This window comes from Rana temporaria, chromosome 5 (assembly GCF_905171775.1).
Source record: "Rana temporaria chromosome 5, aRanTem1.1, whole genome shotgun sequence".
Taxonomy (NCBI): domain Eukaryota; kingdom Metazoa; phylum Chordata; class Amphibia; order Anura; family Ranidae; genus Rana; species Rana temporaria.
Genome location: NC_053493.1, coordinates 721,402 through 730,706, shown reverse-complemented (window position 1 = coordinate 730,706; position 9,305 = coordinate 721,402). Strand labels below are relative to the sequence as shown.

The 9,305-nt window shown below is 56.2% G+C and overlaps 3 pseudogenes; all 3 read right to left on the bottom strand.

Moving 5' to 3' along the window:
- Positions 1-1,617: 1,617 nt before the first annotated feature.
- On the bottom strand, positions 1,618-1,736 carry LOC120942139 (annotated as a pseudogene).
- Positions 1,737-2,334: 598 nt separating this feature from the next.
- On the bottom strand, positions 2,335-2,453 carry LOC120942138 (annotated as a pseudogene).
- Positions 2,454-7,496: 5,043 nt separating this feature from the next.
- LOC120942248 lies at positions 7,497-7,622 on the bottom strand (annotated as a pseudogene).
- Between the last annotated feature and the right edge of the window lie 1,683 nt (positions 7,623-9,305).

Below are 9,305 nucleotides of genomic sequence, written 5' to 3'. Positions count from 1 at the left end.
TAAAGGAGGTGTAACTCGGCAGCATCCATGCAAAGGGCTGCACCAGGGAACACAAGCCGGCGTATTTTACGTAGGACGTGAATATGACTAGGCGTAGGTTACTTTCACGCCGTAGGCAGTGATCCGACGTATCTTAGGGAGTAGTTCCGACGTGATTCTAAACATGCGCACTGGGATGTGTCCACCGGACGGCGCATGCGCCGTTCGTTATACGTATCTGTCTGGCGCTCGGCCCATCATTTGCATGGGGTCAAGCCTCATTTGCATGGCTCACGCCCACTTCCACCTACGCCGGCTTACGCCTAGGAAACCCAGCGCAGTTTTGGGAGCAAGTCCTTTGTGAATTCCATACTTGCCTCTCTGCGCTGCGTCGGCGTAGCGAATAGGAGATACGCTACGGCGGCATAAATGTGCGCCGATGTCTGTAAATCCGGGCCATATTCTGTATTTAGAGAGGATTCTTCCTGTCGGTTCCCCACCTCCTTCCATAGCAAGCCCAATTTAAATCTGACCTCCGACCTTCTCTCCAAGTTGTGAAGTATTGTACAAGCTCCTCCTTGTTTAGCCTCCGAGATCGGGAGTGATTGGGTGAGGTGGTCATTGGAGCCCACCATTTCAGCCCTCAACCCTCTTCTTAAAAAAAATCCAAAAAGCCTACAGCACCAGGCGGCCTCCCATCCAGGTACCAACCAGGCCTGACCCTGCTTAGCCTCCAAGATCAGACGAGATTTCAGGGTGACGTGGGCGTAGGCGATCACGCAAGCTGCCCTCAACACTCTTGAGATTGCCAAGCCTTAGCGAATACCTTAACAAAAACTCAACGACTCCAAAAAAAAAATAACCTACAGTACCTGGTAGTCCCAGGCGGTCCCCCATCCAGGTACTAACCAGGCACGACCCAGTGTAGCCTCCGAGATCAGACAAGATTGGGCGCTTTCAGGTTGATTCGGCCGTAGGATGCCCTCGACACTCTTGAGCTTGGCAATGCCAAGATGGCGCCTTGGGAAAAGAGAAAACAAATATGCCAACAAAGCCTACAGCAACTGGTATTCCCAGGAAGTTTACCTACCATCCAAGTACTAACCAAGCCCAACCCTGCTTAGCCTCCAAGATCAGATGTGTTCGGGGTGATGTGGCCATAGGCACTTACCTTTGCAGCACCCAACCCTCTTGAACTTGGGAATGTGAAGCTAGCACCTTAGCCAACAAATAAAGCCAACAAAAATCCTACAGCACATGGTAATCCCAGGCGGTCTCCCACCCAAGCACTAACCAGTCATGACCCTGATTAGCATCTGAGATCAGATACATTCAGAGTGAAGTGGCCATAGGCACTTACCTTTGGAGCCCCCCAAGCCTCTTGAACTTGGGAATGCCAAGCTAGCATTGTGTACATAAAACAAAGCCAACAAAAAGGAAAAAGCCTATAGCACCTGGTATTCCCAGGAAGTTTACCATCCAAGTACTAACCAAGCCCAACCCTGCTTAGCCTCCAAGATCAGATGTGTTCAGGATGATGTGACCATAGGCACTCATTAAGAGAACTGCCAACCTTCTTAAACTTGGGAATGCCAAGCTAGCATCTTGTACATAAAACAAAGCCAACAAAAAGAAAAAAGCCTAGAGCACCTGGTATGCCCAGACGGTCTCCCATTCAAATACTAACCAGGCCCGACCCTGCTTAGCCTCTGAGATCAGATGAGATCGGGCGCTTTCAGGGTGATGTGCCCGTAGGCAATCACCATTGGAGACTTCAAACTCTTGAGATTGGCAATGCCAAGGAGAAGACCTTAGAAAGGGGAAAAAAATACGACTCCAAAAAAAAGAGCCTACAGCACCTGGTATTCCCAGGCAGTCTCCCATCCGGGTACTATAGTCAATCTCCATTGGTGCCCTCAGCTTGGCAATGCACCTTAGGAAAAGAGAAAAAAAATATTTAAACGAAAAGCAAAAAGCCTACAGCACCTGGTATTCCCAGGAAGTCTGCCATCCAAGTACTAACCAGGCCCGACCCTGCTTAGCCTCCAAAATCAGATGTGTTCAGGATGATGTGACCCTAGGCACTCATTAAGAGAACTGCCAACCTTCTTAAACTTGGGAATGCCAAGCTGGCCCCTTGGGCATTAAACAAAGCCAACAAGCCTACAACACTTGGTATTGCCAGGTGGTCTCCCATCCAAGAATGAACCAGGGCCAACCCTGCTTAGGTTCTGAGATCAGATACATTCAGAGTGAAGTGGCCACAAGCACTTACGTTTGGAGCCCCAACCCTCTTGAACTTGGGTATACCAAGCTGGCACCTTGGCCATAAAACAAAGCCAACAAAAAGAAAAAAGCCTACAGCATTTGGTAGTCCCAGGTGGCCTTCCATCCAAGTACTACTCAGACCCGACCCTGCTTAGCCGCCAAGATCAGATGAGTTTGGGCGCCTTCAGGGTGGTGTGGCCGTAGGCGCCCACCTTAGGACACCGCAACCTTCTTGAACCTGGGGCTGCCAAGCTGGTACCTTGGCCAAAAACAGCCCAAAAAAAGCTTACAGAACTTATCCCCAGGCGGGCTCCGATCCAAGTACTAATTAGGCCCGACCCTGCTTACCTCCGAGATCAGACACATTCAAGATTATAGAACTACGGGAACCTTCACCGCACCTTCATTACACTTTCAATGCACCTCCCACCACACCCTGACTGCACCTTCATTACACCTTTACCGCACCTTCACTGCACCTCCCACCGCCTGACTGCACCTTCATTACACTTTCACCGCACCTCCCACCACCCATCACATCCTCGGATGCCGGCTGACCCGTCACATCCTCGGATGCCGGCTGACCCGTCACATCCTCGGATCCCGGCTGACCCGTCACATCCTCGGATCCCGGCTGACCCGTCACATCCTCGGATCCCGGCTGACCCGTCACATCCTCGGATTCCAGGCTGACCCGTCACATCCTCGGATCCCCGGCTGACCCGTCACATCCTCGGATCCCGGCTGACCCGTCACATCCTCGGATCCCGGCTGACCCGTCACATCCTCGGATCCCCGGCTGACCCGTCACATCCTCGGATCCCAGCCTGACCCGTCACATCCTCGGATCCCGGCTGACCCGTCACATCCTCGGATTCCAGGCTGACCCGTCACATCCTCGGATCCCGGCTGACCCGTCACATCCTCGGATCCCAGCCTGACCCGTCACATCCTCGGATCCCCGGCTGACCCGTCACATCCTCGGATCCCCGGCTGACCGTCACATCCTCGGATCCCCGGCTGACCCGTCACATCCTCGGATCCCGGCTGACCCGTCACATCCTCGGATTCCAGGCTGACCCATCAAATCCTCAGGTCCCGGCTGACCCGTCACATCCTCGGATCACGGCTGACCCGTCACATCCTCGGATCACGGCTGACCCGTCACATCCTCGGATCCCGGCTGACCCGTCACATCCTCGGATCCCTTTATTAACAAAGTGAAGAAATGTCGGCAGCTTGAATTTGTGGAAGTGAGAATGTAAAGAGCGTGACGCAGGACGGCGCATAACGATATCTCCCAACTTATTTCCTCCTCACAGCTGCTCTTCTTCAGAAAACCATCAGATTTCGGAAAGTTGAATTTTCCATTTTCTAATCTATGAATCAACAAATCGTTTTCCTCTCGCCAGCTGCGGGGGGGGGGGGGGGGGCGGGGTATCTGTCCTGGAGGGGGGGGGGGGGTATCTGTTCTGGAGGGGGGGGTATCTGTCCTGGAGGGGGGGGTATCTGTCCTGGAGGGGGGGGGGCGGGGTATCTGTCCTGGAGAGGGGGGGGGGGGACGTTCCTCTAACCCGAAGGATCGGAGGAGGATCAGGCATTTCGGCGGCGCCTCAGGAATTGCTAATGTAATCATGAATCAGAGAATACGGGAGAAATAAGAGAGCTTAGCATAGAAAGTGCTCCTGGGTGCGTCCGCTGCAGGGGAGACTCATCATCCAGGCACAAGTCAGAAGATTTCCTAATCTGTTTGTTGAGGGAGAAGACATTGGCCCAGATTCAGGTACGACTTGCCCATTTTTTTACGGAGGCGCAGTGTACCGTTTTAACACTGCGCCTCCGTAAATTTCCTGCGCTACGCTTGATTCACGGAGCAGTAGCTCCGTAATTTGCGTGGGCGCTCCTGAAAAATGCCCGGCGTAAGCGCGCGTAATTTAAATGATCCCGTAGGGGGCGTGGATCATTTAAATTAGGCGCGTTCCCGCGCCGAACGTAGTGCGCATTCTCCGTCGGGGAAACTTTCCCGACGTGCATTGCGGCAAATGACGTCACAAGGACGTCATTTGCTTCAAAGTGAATGTAAATGGCGTCCAGCGCCATTCACGATTCACTTACGCAAACGATTTTAAATTCGCGACGCGGGAACAACGGGTATACGTAGCATTGGCTGCCCCTGCTAATAGCGAAAACCGCCGTACGCAAACAACGTAAACTGCGTACGCAGGGCTCGCGTAATGTTGTGAATCGGCGTTAGTATGCAATTTGCATACTATACGCAGAGCACAACGGGAACGCCACCTAGCGGCCATCGCAAGAATGCAGCCTAAGATATGCGGGCATAAGAGCCTTATGCCGCGCAGATCTTAGGCTGCAGTCGGCGTAACGAGGTTCCTGAATCAGGAGCATTCGTTACGCCGGGGCAAGTAAGCAATTGCGCTGCATAACTATGGTTACGCAGGCGCAATTGCTCTCTGAATCCAGGCCAATGTTACCTGAGGGGAAGCGGAATGAAGTGAAATTCCTCTGAGTCTTATAAAGAGCACCTGTCATGGTGGAGCCGCGAAGACGCAATCTCAGGAGTTAAAGGATATAAATAGAAAGAAATGATCTCCATGTGGGCGGGAGTTCCTGTCTCCCCTCTCCCATCCCTGCAGAACATCTCACCTGTCTCCCCTCTCCCATCCCTGCAGAACATCTCACCTGTCTCCCTTCTCCCATCCCTGCAGAACATCTCACCTGTCTCCCCTCTCCCATCCCTGCAGAACATCGCTCCTGTCTCCCCTCTCCCATCCCTGCAGAACATCTCACCTGTCTCCCCTCTCCCATCCCTGCAGAACATCTCACCTGTCTCCCCTCTCCCATCCCTGCAGAACATCTCACCTGTCTCCCCTCTCCCATCCCTGCAGAACATCTCACCTGTCTCCCCTCTCCCATCCCTGCAGAACATCGCTCCTGTCTCCCCTCTCCCATCCCTGCAGAACATCTCACCTGTCTCCCCTCTCCCATCCCTGCAGAACATCTCACCTGTCTCCCCTCTCCCATCCCTGCAGAACATCGCTCCTGTCTCCCCTCTCCCATCCCTGCAGAACATCTCACCTGTCTCCCCTCTCCCATCCCTGCAGAACATCTCACCTGTCTCCCCTCTCCCATCCCTGCAGAACATCTCACCTGTCTCCCCTCTCCCATCCCTGCAGAACATCACACCTGTCTCCCCTCTCCCAGCCCTGCAGAACATCTCACCTGTCTCCCCTCTCCCATCCCTGCAGAACATCACACCTGTCTCCCCTCTCCCAGCCCTGCAGAACATCACACCTGCCCCCTGATCCCAGCCCTGCAGAACATCACACCTGTCTTACCTCTCCCAGCTCTGCAGAACATCACACCTGTCTCCCCTCTTCCAGCCTTGCAGAACATCACACCTGTCTCCCCTCTCCCAGTCCTGCAGAACATCACACCTGTCTCCCCTCTCCCAGTCCTGCAGAACATCACACCTGTCTCCCCTCTCCCAGCCCTGCAGAACATCACATCTGTCTCCCCTCTCCCAGCCTTGCAGAACATCACACCTTTCTCCCCTCTCCTATCCTTGCAGAACATCACACCTGTCTCCCCTCTCCCATCCCTGCAGAACATCTCACCTGTCTCCCCTCTCCCATCCCTGCAGAACATCACACCTGTCTCCCCTCTCCCAGCCCTGCAGAACATCACATCTGTCTCCCCTCTCCCAGCCTTGCAGAACATCACACCTTTCTCCCCTCTCCTATCCTTGCAGAACATCACACCTGTCTCCCCTCTCCCATCCCTGCAGAACATCTCACCTGTCTCCCCTCTCCCATCCCTGCAGAACATCACACCTGTCTCCCCTCTCCCAGCCCTGCAGAACATCTCACCTGTCTCCCCTCTCCCATCCCTGCAGAACATCACACCTGTCTCCCCTCTCCCAGTCCTGCAGAACATCACACCTGTCTCCCCTCTCCCAGTCCTGCAGAACATCACACCTGTCTCCCCTCTCCCAGCCCTGCAGAACATCACATCTGTCTCCCCTCTCCCAGCCTTGCAGAACATCACACCTTTCTCCCCTCTCCTATCCTTGCAGAACATCACACCTGTCTCCCCTCTCCCATCCCTGCAGAACATCTCACCTGTCTCCCCTCTCCCATCCCTGCAGAACATCACACCTGTCTCCCCTCTCCCAGCCCTGCAGAACATCTCACCTGTCTCCCCTCTCCCATCCCTGCAGAACATCACACCTGTCTCCCCTCTCCCAGCCCTGCAGAACATCACACCTGTCTCCCCTCTCCCATCCCTGCAGAACATCACACCTGTCTCCCCTCTCCCAGCCTTGCAGAACATCACACCTGCCCCCTGATCCCAGCCCTGCAGAACATCACACCTGTCTTACCTCTCCCAGCTCTGCAGAACATCACACCTGTCTCCCCTCTTCCAGCCTTGCAGAACATCACACCTGTCTCCCCTCTCCCAGTCCTGCAGAACATCACACCTGTCTCCCCTCTCCCAGTCCTGCAGAACATCACACCTGTCTCCCCTCTCCCAGCCCTGCAGAACATCACATCTGTCTCCCCTCTCCCAGCCTTGCAGAACATCACACCTTTCTCCCCTCTCCTATCCTTGCAGAACATCACACCTGTCTCCCCTCTCTCAGTCCTGCAGAACATCACACCTGCCCCCTGATCCCAGCCCTGCAGAACATCTCACCTGTCATCCTCCTCCTAGCCCCTGCACACTACCCTACTGACCCACAGTCTTCTGTCCTGTTGACCCTTGTACCTTGTCCTACTGACTCCCTGTCTTCCGTCCTGCTGACCCCCATAACCTGATCTAGTGACCCCTCTCTTCCATCCTTACTTACCCCTGTACCCCGCCCTAATGTCTCCTGTCCTCTGTCCTGACCCCTGTACCCTGCCCTACTGACCCCTGTCTTCCATCCTGCTGACCCCTGTACCCTGCTCTACTGACTCCGGTCCTCTGTCCTGACCCCTGTAGCCCCGCCCTACTGACCCCCTGTCTTCCAAGCTGCTGACCCCTGTACCCTGCCCTACTGACCCCCTATCCTCTGCCCTTGTGATGCCTCTTCTGTGCCCTGCTAACCCTTCTCCTCTGCCATTCCTGTCCACCATACTTGGCCACACCCATATTTTGCCGCCGCGCAAATTAGTTCCTCCCTCAAGTGTCCCTCATTCCAGAGTTCAAAAGTTGTTAGGTATGCTAACCTTCCAAACCCTAATCACTCCAGCAGGTTTGCAAAACCACTGTCCCCAACCTTGGTCAGGTCAGGATGATAGCACAGCGCCCCCCACTGGATCACTGATAAGAACAGATACTACACTTGATCTTAGCCAAAAGACCAGAGAAACTACAGCCTACACCACACTGCATGAACCAGGAGGAGACAGCTGGCGCCCTGATGACATCAGAGGAGAATGAGGCGGCACAGGACCCAGCGAGCGGCAGCACAGGCGGCACAGGACCCAGCGAGCCGCAGCACAGGTGGCACAGGACCAAGCGAGCGGCAGCACAGGCGGCACAGGACCCAGCGAGCCGCAGCCCAGGTGGCACAGGACCCAGTGAGCGGCAGCACAGTGATAGACGACGTCAGACAATGATTACACCAGGTGTGTCTTTTGGAGTTGAACTTTAAACTAATGTGCCTTCACCTTGGACTTCAGGTCCTCTTCAGATCTGGACGCACGTCAACCAAAAAATTGGACTCACAGGTGGCACAGGACCCAGCGAGGGGCAGCACAGGTGGCACAGGACCCAGCGAGCGGCAGCACAGGTGGCACAAGACCCAGCGAGCGGCAGCACAGGTGGCACAGGACCCAGTGAGCGGCAGCACAGGCAGCACAGGACCCAGCGAGCAGCAGCACAGGCGGCACAGGACCCAGCGAGCGGAAGCACAGGCGGCACAGGACCCAGCGAGCGGAAGCACAGGACCCAGCGAGCAGCAGCACAGGCGGCACAGGACCCAACGAGCGGCAGCACAGGCTGCACAGGACCCAGCGAGCGACAGCACAGACGGCACAGGACCCAGCGAGCGAAAGCACAGGCGGCACAGGACCCAGCGAGCGGAAGCACAGGCGACACAGGACCCAGCGAGCGGAAGCACAGGACCCAGCGAGCAGCAGCACAGGCGGCACAGGACCCAACGAGCGGCAGCACAGGCTGCACAGGACCCAGCGAGCGGCAGCACAGACGGCACAGGACCCAGCGAGCGGAAGCACAGGCAGCACAGGACCCAGCGAGCGGAAGCACAGGCGGCACAGGCCCAGCAAGTGGCAGCACAGGCGGCACAGGACCCAGCGAGCGGAAGCACAGGACCCAGCAAACAGCAGCAGCACAGGACCCAACGAGCGGCAGCACAGGCGGCACAGGACCCAGCGAGCGACAGCACAGGACCCAGCGAGAGGAAGCACAGGTGGCACAGTACCCAGCGAGCGGCAGCACAGGTGGCACAGGACCCAGCGAGCGGCAGCACAGGCGGCACAGGACCCAGCGAGTGGAAGCACAGGCGGCACAGGACCCAGCAAGACATCAGACAATGATTACACCAGGTGTGTTTTTTGGAGTTGAACTTTAAACTAATGTGCCTTCACCTTGGACTTCAGGTCCTCTTCAGATCTGGACGTGCGTCAACCAAAAAAATTGACTCACAGGTGGCACAGGACCCAGCGAGGGGCAGCACAGGTGGCACAGGACCCAGCGAGCGGCAGCACAGGTGGCACAAGACCCAGCGAGCGGCAGCACAGGTGGCACAGGACCCAGTGAGCGGCAGCACAGGCGGCACAGGACCCAGCGAGCAGCAGCACAGGCAGCACAGGACCCAGTGAGCGGAAGCACAGGCGGCACAGGACCCAGCGAGCGGAAGCACAGGCGGCACAGGCCCAGCAAGCGGCAGCACAGGCGGCACAGGACCCAGCGAGCGGAAGCAGAGGACCCAGCGAGCAGCAGCACAGGTGGCACAGGACCCAACGAGTGGCAACACAGGCGGCACAGGACCCAGCGAGCGACAGCACAGGTGGCACAAGACCCAGCGAGCGGCA